Here is a 22,669-nt window from a genome sequence, read left to right as displayed (position 1 = left end):
GTGCAACAAGCTCCAGGAGGGACTGGGGAACAGCACGAAAAGTCTATGCTCCTAACTGTGTTTGCAATCTCCACCCCCTGTTTCAGCTTCTGGACGTACCTTCTCATGGTGTAGCAGCTTTGGGTTCCCACCTTTCTTCTATTTCCCTTACAGCCACATTCGCTATCAAATTATTGTCATGGGAAATCCACTCTCTGACTTTTGGTACAAGATACAAGTACCAAATAAAGTGAGAGTGCATAAAGCTATTACTCAAGAGATTGTCTTCATAATACAAGAGGCACCACTCCCAGTGGCTGGCATGGAATTAAAAGGAGACTTAAACCAACAACACCCAAGAAAGGGGATATTTCTTGGGAATTAATGACTAGCTGGGAGGAGCTTGTATGACCAGAGGCAAAGTCAAAGCCATTAACCTCTGCCTGACACTTAGGAAACATCTTCTGCTGAAGCCGTTATCACAATGTTATAATCTAAAAGATGGAAATAAATAGATAAGTATATAGTGTCCTTTATTTTTCATGATGCATTGTCAATTAGTATGTTCAGAGCAGTTTTAGAGGATTAATGCCCAGGATATAGACAACCCAGAGGCAAAATTATCTCTTAGAATTTAATTTTTTCAGTAATAATTTCTCACTGAGGAAGCATAATGATGTCATAGAGAGAGGACAGCATATACTGAAGAATAGTTTGCAGAAACACTAAAAAGTTTTGGGTTTCTTGGACAGCAACAATATTAAGTCTATGTGATGACATCAATATGTCTCTTCACCAGCTGCAAGCATGACATGCTCTGCCTCCTTCACACCCTTCACCCATGTGGCTTCTCTCGAATGGCGGTGGAGAGCTTATAACTTGCTAATAGGCAGTCCTTCTGATTTGCTGCCTTTGGGGACTTGCTCTGGTACTTGGATTATGTCTTCTGAAGCTATTCCTGATCCACTGTCAGTGCAGCAAGTGAATTTTGTCTGGAGACAGCCCAGACAAGGCAAAGTCTGAAAGTCACCAAAGCCCTACCTAATTGGGGCTTGGGTGCTCTGTGTCCCAACAAGACTGCCATGCCAGCGGGCATGGGACCATGACATAAGGGTCTGCCACACACAGCATCTTGGACTCGCCAAGCTATAGCCAAGTCTTGGGCCTTGTTTGCTCCCATGATACCTTTTTTTTTCTCTCAGCTAAATATTTGAAACCCTACCAATCTTAAAAGTTTCCGAACCTGAAGTTAAGTAGTTATGCAGAAATGAATTAATTTCACAGGTCTGGAGGACCTACGGCTTCAGTTTATCTAACCAAGCACTGGGAGTGCTCGGCATTTTGAAAGATCATCTGGTTTATGCCTTCTTATCTACAGACTTAATACACAGTGTCTTTTTAATAAACAAATACATACATTTGAGATAAATTGTTAACCCCTTGATTTAGGTTGTTTTCCATTTTTCCATCTAGAGGCTTACTTTTGGACTCACAGGTTTCAAAGTATTAGCATTAGGTTGCCCAGAGAGGTGGTGGAAGCCCCATCCCTGGAAGTGTTCAAGGCCAGGCTGGATGGGGCTCTGAACAACCTGGTCTAGTGGGAGGTGTCCCTGTCCATGGCAGGGGGGTTGGAACTAGATGATCTTTAAGGTCCCTTCCAACCCTAACAATTCTATGGTTCTATGATTCTAACTTACATCTCCAATAGGTTAATTTTTCACACAAAGGTGATTTTTTTCTCCAGAAAGTATGCAGTTGTCATGAGGAAATAATTTTGACCAAAAAAAAAAAAAAAAGGTTTTCTATCTCTGAAAAGAATTTCAATGGAAATTTTTCTGCCAAGCTAATACTTTGTAAGAAGTAATAAAGAATGAAAGACATGCTTCACCACTGCTATGTGGACAGAGCCAAGCTATTTAAATTTACTTAATTTTCCAGTTTATGTCATAGTGCATACTCTCTGATGCATAAAACTCTTATTAATTTGTTTGATAAACAAAGGAATGGTGCTTTAATTTTTATTGGGTACACTGATTTTTCTCCATAACCTCCAGATTACTGACCACAAACGTCATCTGATTTTTTTCCCCCCATTACCTGGTAAAAGTTAATTGTTGTAATTATTCTTCAGTTGGTTTGCTGCCCACGGTGAGGGACTGAGAACAGAAAGTAAGAAGGGAAATGTTGAAGCCTGTTAGGTCCAACTGAACTTTCGGTATCTATAATACCCCCCAGGCGATGGCTATGGATCCTGTGGGTCATGCAAGGTATGTTGCTGCACAAAACACAAGTTAAGGCTTGACGCAGAAAATGTTGGTTAAAGTTTTACCGGCTCTGTGAGGCAGGGTGTCAGGCTAGGTGACCGTAACAGCTTTTCCTGGCCTCAAAGGCTGTGACCACAAACGCATAAAGCAGGAGAATGGTGTCTGTCACTATGCATTTGGCACCACGTTGGAGGGTGATGGAGGAGGAATGACGAATTTAGGCCACTTTTGCACTCCCTCGCTCGTGGAGCCGTCAGTCCTCCAGCCACCATGAATGATTCATTAGCTGCAGCACCCAGGCCCTTCTCCTCCATCGCCGCGGCCACTCTGCCAGGGGCGCCATGGGTTGGAGCTGCTGCAGCTGCTCCATTCCCTGCACTGACTCACCCGCGCCGGGGATCCCTCAAGTGCCTGAGTCACCCGCTCCACAGCTCCTTCACGTGGGAACGGAGGGGCAGCGGGGAGACTCCAGCCGAGGGCAGGGTCTGCCATGGGGTTTCCTCTGCTTCACACGTGCACTTGGGCAGGACACAGCCCTCGGTACCTGGGAGGGCTTTGGGGAACCCTATGGCACCTTGCAGCCAGTGAAGGGTGGTCTGCCACGGGGCAACATCCGCTGCAACAGAAGCAAGTTGTGATCCCCATGCAATATTAAATGGCATTAGATCCTGGCGTCTTGGCAGAGGACTCTCTTGCTGTGCAGCTCGTTCATGGCATGGTCAGCAGAATTGCCTGGCTTGGCGTTTGCTTAGAGGGGGCCACCGGGCAGTGGCCCCAGTGGGAAAGGATGGCTGCTGGGGCTGCTTTCTGGGGAAAAAATGGATGGTGGGGCACCACCTCCCAGCTCCTTGGCTAAAACCTGGTGTCTGATGCTCCCCTCTGATTTGGTTTGCACTTTTTCACTGCTGGGTCTAAAGCAGCTGTTTGGGAAAGGAAACTGAACCCAGATCATGCAGATTTGCAATAACATCTCTGCATTCTTGTGTTTTCTAAGGCATTGTCGAGCACTTCTGATTCCTTCTGGAAATCATTGGTGGTTCAGAGGAATGCAAGAATCTCCTGCATTTTGGGTGAATAACCTGGGCTCCAAGGGACAAACTCTGGTTAGAAACAACTGGAATGGAAAACATCTTGAGTCACTAAATTCAGTATCATAGTAATATAATCTGATTTGGGTTAAAATCTAAGGAATCGAAATATTAAAGTTCCCCTCAGGACCTAGACTACTGATAGCGAGATGATGAGCACTCAGCAAAAATGAAACAGAAGAGAAACACTGGATAAGAACAGCAATGAGCTTTATGAATAGCAGTAAACCACATCTAGACCCATAATGTGTGATTCAGACATGTTCACTGAGTTCATATGCCTCGTCTGGGAAATTTTACTCTTTTCTCTGGCTCAGGCCTCTGACTGAAGCAAATTTAAACTGTACACTTGCTTTGAAGAAAAAGGTGGTTCTTGCATAAAAGTCAGAGCAGGATGTTGTGAACTGTCGTGCAATGAGAGGAGACTGCATTTGCACATGCTGCTTTTGCCAAAAGATTATAAGTTCACAGTAACAGCCAGTGCCTTTACAGTTTTCCTAGAGCTTAGTGAAGCAAGGCTACAGCTGCTTTAAAAATTAAATGGAAAGAGTAATCATAACTTGTAGGCAAGCACAATGAATGAGCAATAATGGGCTAGCCAAGTCTTAGAGGACATAAATCTTTCCATTTGAGGCAGCCGAAGGACTTTGTAACCGTATGATTAGCGCTTGTGTTTTGGTTGGACTGGAATGCAGTAAAGGACGCTGTGGGTTCACGTCCACTTGCTGCAGGTGGTGAAAACCAGAATGAGCAGGATCCTATGCAGCTCAGGAGCTGTTCTGATAACCACAGACAAAACAACTACCAGGGTTCCTACAACATGAGGTGAGAAACAAAGGGAGACATGGCTTAATGTTGTAGTATTTCCCTAACCACCAGCCTCTATTTGTCCTTTTTGCTATATTTTTGATATAACATTTCTCAACTCACATTCTCTGTCTCTCTCTCTCACACACACAATTGGTTTGTCACGGATATTGCAATAACTTCAGCAGCAGCTGAAGCTGTCCCACCAGAGCCAGCTCAGGTCCAGCCCAGCTGTGATCCACATGGGAGGTCAGAGGCTGAGGAAAGCAGAACTGGTTTAAATCCAGTTCGCTCTCCATGGCTCCAGGACAGCTCTGAACAACAGTAGCAGTCATGTTAATAAGATCATTGCTAAGACCTGAGGTGGTGTACGAGAAAGTAGCGAAGGTTGTTCTCCTAGGAGAATTATACCAGTCCTTTTTCCCTTTCTCCTTTAATGACAAGGCGTTTGGCATATGACTTATTACAATGGCCACAGATGAAGGAGAGAGAGTTTTCTTATCCTTCCAAGACACATGCTCAATTAGTTAGTTTCATTTTTATAGTCCTTAAAGATTTGTAAAGCTCTACATAAACATGGACAGATTGAGGCTATTTACTCGCCAGTGTTCCCAAAACTAAATTTTCTATGAAATAGATTATTGTCTATTATTGATAGTGACTTCTAGTTAGCTGAAAGAAGGCTGTAAATGTTCAGAAAGTACATAAACTTAAAAAATTAATATTCTGATCAATACTGGCTGGCTGATATACGACAGGTCATAGCTGTCTTCATGCACAAATGTACAAGTACGCATTTTTTCTAGATCATCTATTGGTGTTTCCAGAAATTAGCATAACTAATCATTGGGAAAATACTCTCTCTGCGTACATACGTCGCCCATTAAAACCATAGTCAGAAGATCTGGTGGGGAGTCAGTAGGGAGCCTGCTATAACCAAGGTGATAAGAAGAGTGGTGAGCTCATTTCAGCTAGAAGTTTCTTTCTCACTTAGTTTCCCTGATTGCTGCTGGGCATCAAATAATTTGGGGTGTCAGAACTGTATGTGTCCTGACTCATTTGGGACTGCAGATGTTCCTTTGCCCAAAGCGTGTCTGGAGCCGATGTGGTAAGACCTGCAGAGTTAAAGGTGCACAGGTTTCATAGTCTGTAGCCCAGAAGAAGCTGGCATCACCCTTGACTGACTACATCTTCCTGTCTTGAAGGAGAACATATCTATTTACATGTGGACCAACCAGATGTGACCTTCAGCATGAGTCTAGAATGAGGCCCAAATTCACACGTGCCAAACAGTTTAGACACAACTCTAGTGGGAATCTATATTTCTTTGAGGGAAATTGAAAGTTTTGGAGACAACATAATCAGCTGCTTTACCCCAGTCTAAGTCAGGAAAACATTTTCCCATCAGCTTCCACCAGAAATACTGCATGTTTTTCACTCTTCACCACAATAGGAGGGGCAATTCTAAAACACTCTCTCTCCAGAAGTGTGGAGAGATGGGAATTTTATTTCCTCAAAAGCAAGGTGTCATAAGGCAAAGAGCTCCATATTTGATCATATCATCCTGATTTGTCTGCCCAGTCTGTCACCCTCAAATCTCAACACCTCTTCCCACACACATCTCTGTGAAGACTTTGATGTCCGGTATTTCCACGTGTGCTGAAAAAAACATAAGGTGACATCATAAATGTCCTAAACTGTCCTAATGCTGAAAATCTATCCCATTATATTTTACAGTTGCACAAGAGACAAGAGCTGTGTGTCATTACTGGAGTTCTTTATTGACTGTATAGCACTCAGACAAGCGTAGAAACCAGCCACTTTACCTTCCGAGCATCAATGTCTTGACCTCTGTCACTGACCTTTTTAATTCAGTTATTTTTAGGGCTGTTTTTTTCCTCTCTGGCTAGAAGCTAATGCAGTCTCTCCCATGAACTCTAACTCTCTTCCTCAAGATGTCCTGACCTCAGGTTAGGAAGCACCTACCATGGGCTCAGGTCTCAGCACAGCTAACTCATGTTTTTTGTCATTGATCTGACCTCCATGCAGTCTGAGAGGGATCAGGACTCAGCAGCAAGGGGGGAACTCAGACTTACCCCATGGACTCTCCTTGAGCATGTAATTCCCCGTGTCTCATGCTGCAGCACCCGTTGGTGCACCGTGTCTGTTCATCCTCCCTGGTCAGCACGGTGTGGGGTTGAGAGCTTACCTTCCCCCATTCTACCTCTTCATCCACTTTCCCCTGGAGGTGATAAGGGAGCGTGGGTACTTCCTGGGTGTGGGGAGGTTCGTTGGGCTTGGTCTTTTCATGCAGGTGCTGGAGGGGAGATTCTTGTCTTTGGAGCAGAGAGTAGCTGCAGGCACAAACCAACAACTTGTGTGGGGAAGAGTGGGGGATGATCTTTCACACAGGCCCTTCAGATGGGATGTCCTCTTGCTGTGCAAACATGTTAGAAATCAATTGTGTGTAGGGGTTTTCCCTGTGCCCTATCAGGAACATTTACCCCCCCCTTACCTTCCAGCTTTGCATGCCTCCTGCTGTTCTGCCTTTTATCCTTCAGCCTCCAGGTAGCTGGATTCCAGTGGTGCACTTGGAGATGAGAGGCTCTGTAAGATACTGAAACTGATATCAAAACTCACTGGTTTCAGAGAGTCAATCCTTGTACATCTGAAAGTGATGGCAGCATTGGCTAATGGTGCTGAAAAGGTAGGGTAGTGAACATTAAGTTTTTGCAGCCTCCTTGGGCAAAAGAATTTTGCAAAAGAAAAACTTGCAGTTATTATCTTTTTTGGCATCCTCTTGTTTCCTTTTTTATAAGGCACCTGTCAAAAAATATTTCTGATGGACTGCTATAACATGCCAAATTTCTTCATATCTGATGCTTTAAGTTTAACTATATTTATCTTGTTTATGAAAGCTGACAAGTGATACAGCTATAATAATGCCAGCAGAAATTGCACAGCAATTTTACTCGGGTTCTTTTCAAGTCAGTGGAACTGTTAAATGAGATTAGTGCAGTAGAAGGGTTTATTGTGGCCATGAGAAACCAGATAGACACATATCACAGAGAACCAGTGATAGTCTAAGAGGATCACATACAGAGACATTGTGCCAAGGGGGGATTGGCAGGATAACACAAGTGCATCTTTTCGCTCTGTGGAGCTGTGTCTTACTGTATTTCTGATATGGTCCTCCACTCATCCCAACAGCTGTCTTTTCTTTTCCTTCTCCAACCCTTCATATATCTTTCAGTGCCTTATTCTGACACTGGTCACGCTTGCAGGTTAGGAGTAACAGGGAACTGGAAACAATGATCCCTATTATTCTCCATGCAACCCTTAGAGTAGCCCTAGAAAATCTATGTGTTGGTGGCTATTGCTTTCTTTTGTTAGCTCTGTTTTCTCTCTTTAAAGAAGATGCCTTAGTAGGACTGTATCTCACTGCTGAAGTAGTTATCTTCATAGATAAAAAAATCAGTGCTTTCCCTTATGTGTGTGAAGCGCTGCTGGTATGTATGTTATATACATGACATGTTTTATATATATGCATATACATGATGTTATATATGCAGGTCCGTGTTAGCGACCATCAGGGACTGAACCAGAAGCTTTGGGAGCAAAGAGCATCTTATGTGTACTTGCAAACATAGCAGCAGACTGCTGCATAAGCTCCCATTCTCTCTGGAGCAGACGTAAGTAACAGTAGCTCACATAAGGACTCATTCAGATGTTGCTCTGAGATTCCAGCTGGGATACAGTCCTTTTCTCCCTGACCGAGTAGAAACACAGCTCATGCTCAGCTCATTTACTAAAACCTACTTCCTACATGCTGTGAAAGGCTATTCACATTTCAGTCCTGGTGACATGCAAAGGGCAAAGCTAGAAGCGTGTCCAGCTACCAGGTGGAGCAGTCAGCTAATTTAGCTCCAGCAGCGATGTAGACTGATAGACACAATGAAGATGTAAGGAAGGGAGGAGCAGCTGGGCAGTGGACAAGCCTACGAGCCTTCCCGTTCTCTGGAACATGGTTTGAATTTGTTCCAGCCATTCAAAATGATCTTTCACTTCTTGGCAGAAGCTCACAAAGTTTCTTAGCTAAGGAAAGAGAGCACAAATCTTCATTGTGCATGCAGAGAGACAGACACTGGTCATTTGATTATTGTTGTTGAGAACATAAATGAGTGCAATGTTGCAAACGCCACTGGAGGAAGTGAGAGTCTCCCCCATGAGGAGGCCTTGGATGCTATTTGTATCCAGAAGCATCCTGAGATGAAATCATAATTCTCTGGCTGAGTGACCATCCCCACGCTCTGATGTGCTGTCTTTTAACTGCACTCAGGAGGCTACTGATGAAAGCAATGCATTTCCTTACCTCTCCACCAATATATTTTCCTTCTGTATCATCAAGGTTTCCTTATGGATACATGTGCTTTGCAATGATGCTTACAGACCTTCCTTTGCAGACCTTAGGAAAGGTCTGTACCCACACCTAATAAGTCGCTTTCCATACCCCGAATAGCTAACAAGCTGAACAGGAGAAGGATTATTCTCCAGACTTTACAGATGGTGAACAGAGGCACAGATAAACTACACAACTTGCTTGTGGTTATTCTGGAAATATGTAACAGAGCCAGGCCTTGAACCAAAATTTCTGGTGTCCCTGTGCCAGACTGCAACCACAGTCTGGCCTTTCTCTCTGAAGGTACATATTTGTAGAGTTTTAAGGTCAGAGGCATGATCACCTTATCTAGTCTGACCTCCTCTGTGTCAAGTCCAAGAATTTCTTTGATCAAAGCATATTTTACAGGATAGAATACCGTCTTGATTTGAAGACACCAGGACATAGGGAATAATTTTACAACTTCCCTCTGTACTGTCTTCCAATGGTTAATCATCTTTGCTGCTAACTTATTTTTCATATGAGTGAGTCTGGCTTTAATTTGTTCCCTGTGAGGCTTCTTTTCTGCTAGATTAAAGAGCCCTTCACTATCTGTGTTTTCTTCCTCTCCACTTCACAGACCATTTTTTCATGTGTCTGGAAAAGCAGTCGGGTTGACAAGTTACCTGCTGAATCCTGGGGATGTTTTTCTTTCACCTCGTGCCTATATTTCTGCCCCGCCCCCCCCTTTTTCATAAAGAAAACTGAGAGGGTGAGAGTGAAGGAAGTCAGCAAGCGATATCCTTTACTCTTCTTCCAGGTGCAGTGGGGAACATGTAGCCAAAGCAAGAGAATTGACAGTGCTGATGCCAAACTCTGTTCTCATTCGTATTTTGAGTGTTACCATTTGAAACTTGCTTCTGTTAGGTATTGCTACAAGGAGCTGCCTTACATTAGATGGGAATACCAATAGAAGATCTGCTACCAGATAGTGATTATGTGGGACTTCAGTCCTGGTTTAACAAGCCAGTGTTGCAATGAGGTTTCTCAGTCTGGGGCACAGAATATATTGTGGTCTCTTTTTCATAAGAAGAAAGTCCCACGACTGCAGATTTTGTCCTTTTCCCATTTACTTGACAATATAACACTGATATTACATGAGCAGTGTTTTCTTGTGGGCCTGGTGGCCACCGGATGGGTGGCATTGGAATGATATGAAGTACATAGTTGGGAAAATACTTGGGAAGGTACATGAAGGTGAAAAAATGTAGGAACCGTATAATATGTTGCATTTTTGTCTATAAAGTACATGTGTAAGTGGCTAGGGCATTAAAAGGACCCATCTTCCCACATGGATATTATCTAGGTTGAAGTGATAGACTGTGGTTTGTGTCTGTAGAGTCTAAGGCCTCTTACTCTGTCAAGAAAATAGCTCAGATCTATAGCTTTCAAGAAAATCCTCTGCTTTACCTGTGACGCAGAGCCCATTAGTCTGTGTGAGTATATAGACCACTAACATGTGCAAAGTGTGAACACAACGGTGAGAAATGAGTCAATACTGATTAGCCACTGTTAAAAACAAAGATGTGACGTCATCAAACCTTCAGAGAAAAAGCCAGAAACATCAGAAGATGTAAAACCTTAAGAGAAAGGGCAGAAAGGCAGAAGAAGCAGGAGCTCATCAAGATCAAGGTTTAACCTGTCCCAAAGAGCAAAAGGGCAAGTGACTGACATCTGCCTTTCCAGCAGACACTCACTGGGGGGAATGCAGTGCAACAGTACGTGGTAAATGTTATGAAGGTTTAGCCTACTAGCGAATTAGTCCCAATCCATTACTGCGTGTTTTGGCAATAAATAGTGATTTCATGCTTGTAAGTTACGTAGTGCTATTAAGCCCAGTGAAAGGCACCCAGAGAAAAGTGACACAAAGATTTGAGGGCTATTTAACAGTCCTGGTGAAGCAAAGTAGGGTAAATGCTCCTATTTTCTTCAGCCAAACCTTAAGAGCCGTTTTTCATAAGGCTCATGTTTTCCACCTTGTTCAAGGAGCAGAAATACTGGTTACCGTTAAACTTTGCTAACAGCGCATTCCCAGCTTGCACATCTCACACAACTGTTCTCAGCCTCCACCAGCTCAGGGACCCAAAGGATCAACTCCAGTTTGCGGAGCGTGTGGTTCAGCCCAACACATCTCATCTGGGACCAAACCAAAGGACAGTGTAGAAGCTATCCACCCCCAATGGAAGGACACAATGCCTACAGAGAGGGGAAGAATGTAGGGAAGAAATGTAGGAGGTGATGTTCCCTTGTTTTCACTCATTTCCTTGGTTTTCTTTCTCATCTGTTGTTGGTAGAGCCTGTTATTTTCACTGTCAACAGCTATTATAGTTCAAGGTGACACGAATGGTAAGTCTACAACCTTGTGTGCTGCACGAGAACAAGATAACGCTTTTTTTTGTTTGCGGCTACTCAGAGCTTCGGTGTGTTTTATTTTCATCCTGCTGCACTTTCTGATCTCTTTGCTGTTAACAGGTTGTGCCAAGGGGTGCATGTTCACAGCAGTTTTGAGTCTGGGACAAAATTCAGACTGCCGGACAGGTTTCTCGGAAGATACCTAATCCGTGTAACAGCTGCTAGTGCAAAAACTGAATCCCAAAGAAAGCAGGCTGGAAAGCAAAATTTCAACCCCTTGTTTCCTCAGGGAAACAGCACAACCATTGGCTGCAGCAGTGTGGCATTTGTGATTTCAAGTTGAAAGTGTCAGTACTTGACCTGGTACTTTATGAAACATAATCTAATAAAGTTCCCAAATCAGCTAGTTTAGGAACTGATAAACCTCTAGTCCATTGCATAAGAAGAGCTTATCTGTTGTATATGACTACTGCAAAACTTGTCACCACTCAGTCTTTGTTATTCTTAGATGCCAAATTCTCTTCTTACAGGCATAGGTTAGGATTTCCTTTTTTCCATACTGTGTGCTTATACAGAAAGGACATGTAGAATTCAGGCTTCCCAAATGATACACATCTATTTAAAGCAATAAACCAGAAAATTCTCTATAGAGCATGTGTTGCTGGAAAACCATTCCATGCATTAAGAGACGTTATTAGTGGGGAAGTTTTTTTGCCCTTTTCTTTCCCAGAACCTTTTAAATCTAAATTAAACTTGGGTGAAAGTAAAAGTAAGAGGGCAGATAGACCAAGGACACTTGAAAACTTAATAGGAAAACAATGAAAGCATCCACAGCTCCAAAATATTCCCAAAGCCCTTAGTATATTGTATTATCTACTAATGCTATAACCAACGTGATTTTTATTGGCTGAAAATAGGAAAATAAAGTTAGGAAACTCACTATACCAACTTCAGGAAACACAAAACAAAATTTAAAGGATACAGGAAACAATTCCCCCTAAAAATGCATTTCTAATTCAATTTCTGCTTCTGTGGTTATCTTGTTATCAGACAGATGAAACCTATCATCTGCAAAAAGTTGTTTGCTCTTCAAGGGAGAAGCAGTTCTTCCCTGATCTGTGTTTTTCAGACTTCAGGTGGAAAATACAGCAGATGCTTGCTACTCTGAATAGGAAAACCAGAGCTGGAACTGGGGAGGTGTTTCCAGTGTGCAGTACAGTGCACAGGAGGCGAAGACACTGGGGACTTAGGCTTAGGGTCAAGATACATCGTATGCTTAACTTCAAGCAAAATTTTGACTTCACTAAGACTACTAACATGCTTCAGAATGGACATTGATATAAGTACCTCCCTGCAGGTGCAGGAGCTAGGGTTGTACAAAACTAGAATTTCAGTTTGAAGGGCTGAGGTAAAAAATACATGAGGAGTAAGTAAAGTCCTTCGGTGAAAGTTATGAGTAGATTTTGCCTACTCAGTACAATTGGCTTTGGGTTAATCTTCTTAAAAGTCCCTCTGGTTTTAGGTATCTCACTACTGTGGGTTTATTTTCTTGGTTTAAAATCCAGCAGCCAAAAGCAGAGTGGCTCCATAGGATGTAGGGGTAAGAGAAGATTGCAACATGCTCTGGAGCAGCAGATGTAGCCACTGTTGGAGACAGGAGTTTAAGGTCCAATAATCTACATTTCTGTAACAACCTGTGATCTTCTATGTGTTTCAGTGACCTTCAAGAGTCCCAAAGTTTTTGAAAATAGGTTTCACTCCTCCCTTTAAGTAGAAATAAAAGAAACACTTACGGCCAAGACCTCACAAGTTATAAATAGATTGAAATGGAAGCAGTGGGCCAAGCTCAGGGCTGACATTTAAGATGCAGTTCAGACTTCTCTTAATACTGATAGAGGGTCCATCCTCTGGGATTTACTCTGTGTGACACCAACTCCTTCATCCATAAGGAAATAGCAGGGAGGGAAGGGAACACTTCTCTGCAATTTGTACAGGAGAAAACAGAAAGATGTGTGAGTACCACCCCAGTACAGGGGTGAATAAAATTAATATACACTTAAAATCTCCTTCTTTGTGGAACTCATGTCAACATCAGCTTCTTTGGATAGGGAGGAAATCTAAACAAACGTAATGCCACCTTCTGTCATGGGTTCACTTCCCATTAAGACAGTGCTGCCTTAATGGGTAAAAGGAGATCAAAATTCATCCTCTATTAATCAAAAACATATTAGAATGTGACCCGGTATCTATACAGGTGAAACCAACAGTAGTAGCTCGTGCAACAACAGATCCTAATTTAGGCCTCTTCTCTTATTAATTGCAGCAGTTTTGCTGGGGAGCACAAAATCGCATCACAAAATCCTCTGGGTAACAAAGCCTTGCATCTCTGTCTGAAGCAGGAAAGATGAGGAGGTTACAGGAGGACACAGCGAAGCCAAAGGAGGTCACTGGATGAGTCATTCGCACTCAGGTATTCGCAGCTACCATTTCCTGGTTCCCATCACTAGACAACACTTGTCTTAGCACATTATTCCCAGGTTTCTAAGATTTTATTTTAAAAGCCTGAGTGCAGACTTTGGATGATCTCAGACTACCAATCATGCTCTCCCAGACAAAGATTCACACAAGCTGGCGAACTCCCGCTGAACATCCTCCCCCTGCACTGCTTTTCCTTGCTATCAATATGAGTCTGAAATGACATGATGTTAAATGAGATCAGGATAACAACAGCCATGGGGGGTCAATAAATTCGTATAGTATATAATCAAATATGTGCCTCAAACAGGTAGATTCTCGCTTTATGAGATCGTGGGAGTTAACTTTCATTTAGCAGAAATAAGTATTCAGCCAACTGAGGCCCTTCTCTTTTACATACAGATAGGTTCCTCGGTTCATCTGCATTCTATAAAGACTTGTTATTCTTCCGTGTTTATCAGATCTGTGATATCGAGGAGAACAGAAAACGTGTGTGATATCCGCCAGCTGGATTCCATCTGTCTTTTCTCTGCAGAGATGGAGTTTCAAAGGCTATATCCTATCTACTGTCACACCCTCTCCCGACATGAGAAGCTAAGTGTAAAGTTTGGCCAGAGTGATGGAAAAACAGTATCTCTTTTGTACATCACAACGATTTCCCTACCTACACAAAAGTGGCATTCTTCTTGTTTTGGCATGCACAATGTATTGTTGCACTGTATCACAACTTTCCTATTAAATAAAAGGAGTCTGGCCAAAATGATTTCAGGGAAAGTACTTTTTTTTTTTACTTGGAGTCTGTGCATGTATATGTGTGTGTTGGTTTGTGTAGTGGAGCAGGGGCAGGGAAACTGTGATTGACAAGTACAAGTACTGTTTGATTACAGTAGAGGATATGGCCTCATAGCATTTCTGGGAGGGGAAAAAACCACCTACCTGAATAAAAGCCCAATTTTGCTGCTCTTGAAGTGATTGAGGCTTTGCCATTCACTTCACCACAAGCCCTAAGGGACTGAGGAATTTAAGTTTCTCAGGATAACACCCAGGATGGAGCAACATTACTGCAAATCAGCAAGACTCTATTCTGTTTTTCTTGCCCTAACATCTAGAGCTCTCTGTTCTTTGGGTCCAGCAGCTGCAGCATTTTTGGTAAAGTGCAAACCACATCAGAGAGGAGCATGAGACACCCTAGTTTTAGCCAAGGAGCTGGGAGGTGTTGCCCCGTCCGTTCATTTCCCACCAAGCAGCACAGAGCAGCCGTCCTTTCCCACCAGAGCCACTCAACTCCTGAAGCTTCGGAGCAGTGAAACACGTGAAAGGCTGGGGCTGGTGCCCAAGAGGAGAGTCCTTCCTGAGCCTCCTCTTTCTCCCTAGTCGGAGGCTGATGTACGTGCCCAGCAGCCTGTGGAGAAGGGAGAGAGCAGGAAGGGCCAGCACGGACATTTGGCTCCAGACGACCCCAGCGACTCATCTTTCACCACCCTGGAGGATTTTCCATGTGTCTTTGCAAATATTTTGTTAATTTACCCGCCCATTACTCCAGCATTGTAAGGGTATATTCTTTTACATATTTCATAGGTTGCACAGATCAGAGGCACAGGAGGAGTACTCTGACTTTGGCCAGCACACCCACCTCATTTCAGTGGAAGCATAATTTCTGTGTGTTATTTTCAGGGGCATATACATTCTTTGATAGTTAACCAGGCATATCAGGTACATGTCCAGACATATCATCATAAAGACAGCTAGTGGACCACATACAAGCAAAAAGGCCTTTAATATCTGTAAATTAGTTATGCATCTATGGGTATTGCTAACTCTGTCCTGGTCCATAGCCACAGGAAGTAATATCTACCCAGAAGCGTAATGAATTAAGACTGCCAGCAACTTGCACTGACCTTTCCCCTGAAGAGTCCATGACATTATGGGTTCCTATAGAAAAACTATAGGTCTTGTTACTAGTGTGAGTACACACATGTAGATGTATTGTTTATTTTGAAACCTCAGATAAGTTAAAATGAGCTTTGGTGGGTACTAGTTATGAATTCCTATGCATATATGATTTTTTTGATTCGCGGATACTCTTCTGCGAATACATAGGCATGGCTTTCACAGCCTGCCCTCTATAGTTAGGGTGGGACTGAACTCATATCAGTCATGTACAAATTAACACCTGAGGTAGAAGTTTGGCCTCCCCACAGAGCCAGAAGAGAACTATAGCAGTACCTTCACCCAGTCCTGTTACCCATCTCTGAGGTATCCATCTCCATAGACTACTTGGTTAGATTAGATATCTTTTAGATAATGAGTGTTGAGCTAATTAACTTGCTGAGGCTAAGCTAACACCTGTAACTAACTGCCTGATGATTTACTGAAGAGTTGATTAAGCTTCCTCAAAATTCTCCTCTGATCTCTTCCCTCTGACCTCACTATAGCCCAGTGATCTGATATACAACATATCTCTTGGTGTTAGCCAGGCAGCCTGGAGGAATCTTGCAGTACCAAAAGAATCCAGTTGACTAGTTACCGAGATCAACTTGCTCACAGTCAGTCTCTTGTGCATAGGCAAAGCATTTTGTGCTGTGACCCTTATATAGTCCTACAAGCAAAGTAAGGGCGTCTTGGGAGCCTTTCATGGTCAAAACGAACTCTTCAGAAGTGCTGGGAACCTAGTAAACTCAGGAAAAGCCCCATAATAGCATAAGGTGTTGTTTCATGTATTTATGGTGGAGGATCAAATGACCTCTTCAGAGAAGGGGTTATATGCTGGAAGTACAGGAGGTCAACGTAGAGACTTTGGGAAGGATTCCCACGGGACCTAGTCTCAGAGGTATAAAAATGCAAACAATCCTTGAAATATGAGTCAAACAAGGATGGAAATCAAGCTGTGGAGCCCAGATAGCTATGAGTAGTTTAAGCACATGCCAGGCCCAGAGGCAACTCCTAAATTGCCAGCACCGTTGCCTGCAGATTTTGCAATGGATCCTACATTTCAGGATAGCTAGAATGCTACCTTGGATTTGGATCCTATGAGAATTGCCGCTGAAGAAGAATAGTTTACAGCAGCCTGAGGCATAGAAATGGCATCCAGTCCCTACCAGAATTTGTTCTTAAGCAGATAAGTTCTGGCTTGCCAGCCCCAGAGCATGGTATACAGTCTTCTATGAACAGGTAGAGCGTAAGCATTGGCAAGGCAAACTCCCCAACAATTCCCCCATCTTGCCTTAGGGCAGCTCTTCTCAGCATGATGAGTTTAGTCTTTCTGCCCATTCCAGCTGTGGCACATCTGTTCTTTCTGCTCAACAAAGGTTCTGGTTCTGGCTATCATGTACGTGAACTATTCCAACGCACACGTCCCCAGAAGTTCCTCACCTGACAATGGCCTTGTGACGCCGCCAGCCAAGGCACATCACAAGGATGTTTCCTGCCTTGGAGACTTGACAAGCTAAATAGACAACACAAAGAGTAGGAAGAAGGAAGGATTATTATTAAGTGGTGAACTGATGTACCAAGAGATTAGCAGGCTCCCTCCCAATAATGCAGCAAGCCCGCAGGACAGCTGGGAGCAGCATCCACCATTTCTGCATCCCTCTTTTGTTCCTTAAACACAAATGTCTCTCCCTTTTGATTTTGCTAACACGAGTGATCTTTCAGTAGCAATGGTTATCAAATAAGCCATTGAACATCAATCAGACATCTTTCAGTCATTACAGACCTGGACTGAATCTCCCACAGTGAACTAGGAAGACTAACTGAATACTGCAGATCTCAGCACGTGGGAACTAATGAAGTTTACCCCGTACAAGGCAGTGCTGTATAGGGCTACCTGAACTGACGTGGGAAGGAGGAACAGGCTGACCTAGCCGAACTCCTGAGTGTCTTTTCATAGTGGTACACTATATATGGTAGAAAATATCTAAAAATTAAACTCAACATTATGGCACTTAAATCTACCAGGGGATCAAGGTCTCCTTAAATGCTAAGACCTAAAATGGCTATACTTCTCCCTCCCCCACCCCCCCAATACCTTCAAAACATTAACCCTAAAAGACTGACCATGGCCGTATAAGGGGTTTTCAGCAGGACCAGGAGGGGAGGCCTGTTCTTACAAGGTTTGTGAGAAGCTCTAATTGCAGGATTAACCAACCTGTCCTGATCCTTTTGTATTTCAGATCAAGACAACACCTGTCCCATCCTCAAACCCTGACACAGCAACTTTCTTAATGCAGCCTGGAGCTTAGCTGAATCCTTAGTTGCATCTCTAATATAAATAAAAATAACTTAAATCTCTAGTCTAGCCACTTAAAATAATACAAAGTTAATGGACTAAAGACCTGGGGAAAGACAATGTGTTATGTATTCCGTTATTTTCTTCAAACCGCTTTTGTAAACAGTCATAAAATATACAATAAACAATTACTTTTAGATCCAGAGCCAAATGCTGCACCTCGTAACTCAAACACACCTAGCTAATACAAATAGGCTCTCACAAATTCATGATGTTCTCATTTGACATGCAAGGCCCTTCACCTTCTGTTCATGTGGCATTCACCAGCCCCTGGTGGTGGCATATAGGTCTTTCTCTACACTTTACTTCAGTTTTGAATAAATTTTGCTTCCAAGCATATTCAGAGAAGGCCATGTCCATTTTATGCACCTCGGTCACCGGCTCCTGGCACCCTAGACCATGGTGAGCAGCAGATACTGTAATGAGTAGCACTATTCAACACATCCCAGGTGAGGGTGTCCCAGAAATACACAATCTAACCTTGGTTTTACAGCAAGCCCCTCCGCAGTTAAAAATGCAAAGAACCAACATTTTCAGTGATATTTTGCCCTATTTAGAATAAATGCATACAAACAGCTGACAACAGCCATCTTTCCCTTGATTTTTGAACACATACAGGAATTAACATTTACAGAGGGTTTTCTGATTTCCATTTGTCTTTTCCTTACCGCTTTCATTTAATAATACAAATCCACTGTAGATCCATGTGAATTCACATCCGTAAAGGCACTGGGTACTATGGTCCATTCACATCGGCCATTTTTCTGGTATTCTCATGCAGCAACTTGCTGTGCTCTAAGTAAATGGCCCCCAGAGAGAAAGAATGTTGATGCAGGTCCCAGAGTTAGGTTACAGTCTGCATGCAAAGACAATAAGGGCAACTGCAAAGAAATCAGCCGTGAAGGAAAAATATCTGCATGGTAAAAGGAAGGTGTGACCAGCACACACAAACACTTGGCTGCTCTTTTAACCTTAGCAGGTCAAGTCATCCTGCCTTTGCCCAGGAGGGACAGGGACCCCTTTGCCATTTCCCTGGGACGACCCAGGATACTCGACCCCTTTGCTATTGCAGTCCCCCGCAATCAACTTTTCCTTCCTCCTGCTTGGATGTGACCCTTCTCTTCAGAAAATCCAGTTTTGCATAAAATGCATGACCTGGACATCAGCACATGGCTGTAGCCAGAAAACAAATCTTCAGAGAGCCTGGCTTAGTAGTGTGGTTGTTACCATCAGTTAATGTCTCTGTCTTAGCATTTTCATTGCTGGTCCTAACCTGCACAAGCCAGACTAAACCAGGAACAACAAGCCCACCTCTCTCTTGCTGTGCTGACACTTGCCTAGGAGTCTTTCCAGGGTGTTGAACCATTAGCATCCTCTTCTTCCAAACAGCAATAATGGAAAGGAATATTAACAGAGTTTGGACTGGAGTTTAATTCAGGATAAAGATGCAAATGTTGGAGCAGCAGGGCAGGCAGCCAAGGCCTCTTTCATAATTGGGTGGGTACAGCAATGTATGTGGGAAGAATGGCATGTCTCAGACGTAATGCAGCACAGAGCACATCCAGCACAATGTTGGCTCAGCTCTCGCTGACACCATCCTATTGCTGCTGTTGTTTGAGGCTCCCGGGTCAGATGCGGCCAAGGCAAAGGTCTTGTAGCCCCCAACCCCAAAGAGTGGGCGAACTCTGCGTGCAGATGTGCTCAGCTTGGTTCACTGCACATTGATGTTGTTAGTTGGTTGAGCTTTGAGGTGAACATCCAAGCAGGTGGCTGCAATGGCTCCTGGCCCATAGTCCTTTCTTCCTTCCTGCCCATGAATGTCCTCCATGACAAAACCTTTCCATGCCCTGCAAGCCAGGAGGGGAGAGGAAGAAGGTGTTTGGAGAGATGCAGAGCTGTTTGTGAGTCACCTCTCCATGGTCTGGGTTATGACTTCACCTCCCATTCAACACAGAATTACACACTTAGAAAGTGCCACATAGGGGTGGTGGGATTTGAACAGCAGCAACAACAAAAGTAGGGGAAAAAAAAACCTGCCTGTGTAAGATTGGTGGAAAAACAGAGGGCTGTTGCACTTGTGTAAGGAAGTGATTTTATACACAGCACAAGGCACAATGATCCCTGCTAAGTTTAGGATTTACGTTAATTTTTCTGTAACTTTTTGCTCTTTTACAGGAAGAATTTATACACATTGCACCTTGATCCTCTGAGTAAACCCTCATCAGAAGAAGTGAGTCTGAGCTTTTCCACAGCTGTCTCAGAGACAGCTTTAAAGGCATGGTTTCAGAAGGTCCAATTCTCCTTTGAAATTACATAAAGTTAGAGGGATCAAACAGGCATAAAGCTAATGCAAGGAGGAAAAAGTTCTTGAACAGCCAGAAGGGACCATTATGATTGTTTAGTATGACTTTCTTCGTGAACTATAGGATTTTACCCAGTAATTTGTGAGGTCAGGGAACACTTTCATAATAAATATCAGACCGTTTCCAAGCCTGACAGTACTGGGTGCTAAATGAGGGATAGACACACCTCTTCCATAAACCTTTGCCCCAGTAATGGAGCCCATAAAACAAGAATAATGCTATCTCATAACAAAAAGTACACCCTCTCACCACTGTACAGCCCTGTTTGTGGCAGAAATGGAAAGTTGGAAAGCAGCTTTGAATATAACCTTTACATCTAAAGGTTGTTCCAGCTCAAAGAAGCCAGAAGCATGTTGCAGGGCTACCCAGAGAGAAGCTGTGAGTGCACAGTGAATGCATGCCTTAGAGAAAATGCTGTTTTCACCTAGCCAAAGCAGCTTTTCTGTGAAGACTAAGACTCTGTGGCTTAAGCTGGGATTCAGTTAATTCATCCTTAGCAATCTAGCCTGAACCGGTCATCCAGTCTGTCTGTAGTCCACGGGGAAAGGCAGGTAACTGCTTAAATATTTCTCTTAGGATAGGGTGATTTGCCATCTGGAGGTGCCTGTCTTTACTGGCCATAGCAGGACTGCACATGACTATAACTTGAAGGGCAAATGCTTAGATGGATAAAGGGTGGTGAGATAATTTCCAACTTGAGGCTGCACCAATATAACTTCATGCCAGGACTGATCAGGGCTCTGCATAGTTTTTGATGAGGTTTCAAGCAAGCTAGAGGCTGACGTAAGACTCCACCCAAAAATGGAGCCCTTAGGGCCACAGGTTCTCCTTGCAACCTTAGGAAAGTCACTTTATTGCACATTTTGGGAAGACATCAGATATGCTTACAATCAGATAAACTCAACTTCAGTCGCCTCGCAGTACAGAGTTACCACCAGTGAGCTGAAGAGTACTGCTACTCCTCTGAGACACGGCAGCACGTGCTCCTCAAGGGTGTAGTGACTCCCCTTGTTCTCTACAGGACCTGTCCCTCTCATTTCCAGAGGGAGTAACATTGCATTTTTACTTGAGAAACAGCAGGGAAAAGAGATTGTGGGAGTCCTGCATTCTATTCCCAGCTCTGCTTGAGGCGGTTCAGATCCTGCATCCTTGGAGAGTCAGAGGCATGGCTGCTTTTCAGACACACCATGCCTTCCACAGACCTTGCGTAACAAGGGACCAAAAAATTGACATGGCCAGAGAGAACCTTTAGTTCTGAGGATAATGTATTTTTCTCAGGGAGACGACAAAGAATCTGTGTCCAAGGGGCCACCTACATATTTTGCATCCGAGTCCTGGGAACAGAGGAGAGATGAACCCTCACAATGTACCAACCAGATCCCCTTTGAGCTAAGCTTCACTGTCTTGACCAATAGCAGACAATGAAAGCTGGATTTCTGGCAGACCCATCTATCACAAAACCCATAGTTTCTCTCCATAAACTAATGTTGCTGAAGAAGGTCCTGCTGGCTGTTGCTAAGGAAGCCTCCCCCGGCTACATCGGAGGGGTCTAGGTCAGAAAACTCAATAAGCTTACAGAGTGGCTCATCACCTTTATGCATGATTTTACTGGCTTCTTTCCTACACAAACAGTATTTTAATGAGTATTTGGCCTTTGTGGTATTTATTTAGAAAGAAAGATTTCCTCTGTCTTTAAACTATTTAAACCTGACTTCCCATTCAGACCACTAATCTGAGATAAAGAAGTACATGGACTTTCATGCAATGCCAAAGAACTGAGCACAAAACAAGGTATCTCTGAATTGCAGAGTGGGACAGTGTGGGGACGGGCAAATCCGCTTGGGCCCTTGAGCTTACACAGTCTAAGAGAGTTTAACTCTGCGCAGTCTGCCTGCTAAACTGTACCATGCAGTACCGGTATTTCATCTTTAATGAGGGTGTCCTGCTATTTCACTTCTGATTTCTTTATGCTCGGTTTCTATAAGTGAAAAAATGTCTCTTTGCTTGCACTGTTTGAAATACATGGAAAAAATGTTCAGTGGGAAATGGAGCTGAAATTGCGGAATTAACCTCATATGTGCTGTAACTCTGTTCACTGTGGGAAGCGCAGCCTGAATCAAACAGCAGCAATAACGCCTGGGTTAGGGCATGAGAAAGACATTGAAGCTGGCTCAGCTGAAAGGTGCTATTGATTATTTCCCTTTATTATTATTATTCCCACCAGAAAACATTGAAGTTTTGTGTATGCTTTATGTGTGGCAAAAGAAGTTAACCTCCTCTGTTGCAGTCTAAGTGGATTTGACACTTGAGGGGGCAGTGATCTGTCACTTTTTTAACTCTCAGTCTCCCCCATTATAAATTAAAGATTAATCCTTCCTCCCTCCCCCCTCTTTTCCTTCAATGTCCCATGCATTCCTCTTTCACCAGCTCTGTTTTTTTTTTTGTCATTTGGTGGCTTTCTGTGTTGTCAGTAATGTTCCAGTCCACACAAATTTAAACAGGTTTAATAATACTGGACGGTGTCTGTGGCTGCTTTTGAATGCTTTTTTTCCCCTCTTAAAGGCCCCATCTCTGTGATTACCTTCTGCCTGGTCACTGTGCACAAGCCAAGAGCT

At 43.4% G+C, this 22,669-nt stretch overlaps 1 long non-coding RNA gene across 1 annotated transcript in view; it reads right to left on the bottom strand.

Annotated features, from left to right (window-relative positions):
• LOC128910580 (uncharacterized) overlaps nucleotides 1–22,669 on the bottom strand; it is a 59,292-nt gene that overhangs the window by 9,675 nt on the left and 26,948 nt on the right. The window contains exons 2-3 of the long non-coding RNA XR_008466774.1: nucleotides 6,654–6,755; nucleotides 6,235–6,575 (exon numbers count right to left, since the gene is read on the bottom strand). This is a non-coding gene — a long non-coding RNA (uncharacterized LOC128910580). The remainder of the gene's footprint in view (nucleotides 1–6,234; nucleotides 6,576–6,653; nucleotides 6,756–22,669) is intronic.

Source organism: Rissa tridactyla, chromosome 5 (genome assembly GCF_028500815.1).
Source record: "Rissa tridactyla isolate bRisTri1 chromosome 5, bRisTri1.patW.cur.20221130, whole genome shotgun sequence".
Taxonomy (NCBI): Eukaryota; Metazoa; Chordata; class Aves; order Charadriiformes; family Laridae; genus Rissa; species Rissa tridactyla.
This window is presented reverse-complemented; position numbering and strand designations above follow the sequence as displayed.